This window comes from Callithrix jacchus, chromosome 4 (genome assembly GCF_049354715.1).
Source record: "Callithrix jacchus isolate 240 chromosome 4, calJac240_pri, whole genome shotgun sequence".
Taxonomy (NCBI): Eukaryota; Metazoa; Chordata; class Mammalia; order Primates; family Cebidae; genus Callithrix; species Callithrix jacchus.
The window spans coordinates 27,596,665-27,597,556 of record NC_133505.1 but is presented as its reverse complement, the minus strand read 5'-3'; the positions used below and the strand labels follow the sequence as shown (position 1 = coordinate 27,597,556).

General features: G+C 46.2%; 1 pseudogene; it reads left to right on the top strand.

The window, feature by feature from the left end:
• The first annotated feature begins 218 nt into the window (after positions 1–218).
• On the top strand, positions 219–635 carry LOC100387590 (protein FAM136A pseudogene; annotated as a pseudogene).
• The last annotated feature ends 257 nt before the right edge of the window (positions 636–892 follow it).

Here is an 892-nt window from a genome sequence, read left to right as displayed (position 1 = left end):
TTTTGTATTTTTGGTAGAGATGGGGTTTCGTCATGTTGCCCAAGTTGAACCAGGTCTTGAACTCCTGAGCTCAAGCTATCCATCTGCCTTGGCCTCCCAAAATGCTGGGGTTACAGGTGTGAACCACTGTGAGTCTGTGCCTGGCAAGACTTTTTATATATATATAATAGTTTAGATTTCTGGAAAAATTAAGTACAGTAGGGCAGTGCGGGGTCACCATGGCGGAGCTGCAGCAACAGCAGGCGCAGGAGGCAGTGAACTCCATGGTGAAGAGTCTGGAGAGAGAGGACATCCAGAAGATGCAGGGTCTCATGTTCCAGGGCAGCACCAGCTGTTGTGAGGACCACCAGGCATCCATGCAGCAGGTGCACCAGAGCATCGAGTGCTGCCATATGCCTCTGGCTCAAGCCCAGGCCTTGGTCACCAGTGAGTTGGAGAAGTTCCAGGACTGCCTGGCCCGGTGCATCATGCATTGCAAAGACAAAGCCAAAGATTCAATAGATGCTGGAAGTAAGGAGCTTCAGGTGAAGCAGCAGCTGGACGGTTGTGTGACCAAGTGTGTGGATGACTACATGCACCTCATCCCAACCACAACCGAGAAGATGAAGGAGGCTCTCTTACGAATTGGGAAATAAAAGTCTTTGCCAGTGGCCAATAAGGGTGAGAATATATTTTTTATAAAGAATTAGGAATTTTCATCTTTTAAGCAAAGTTTATGAATGAAGAAATTAAGGATGGCCACAAGTGTAAGGCATATGTCATTTGCTTCTGGACACTGGTTCTTTTATATTTCAGTCCTAAAAAGTGAAGTGGAAAAATATGGCGCTAAATTGGGTCAGAGATATTACAGGAGAGTTTTAGAGCTTATATTTCCTGTGGCCAGTGATTGTCC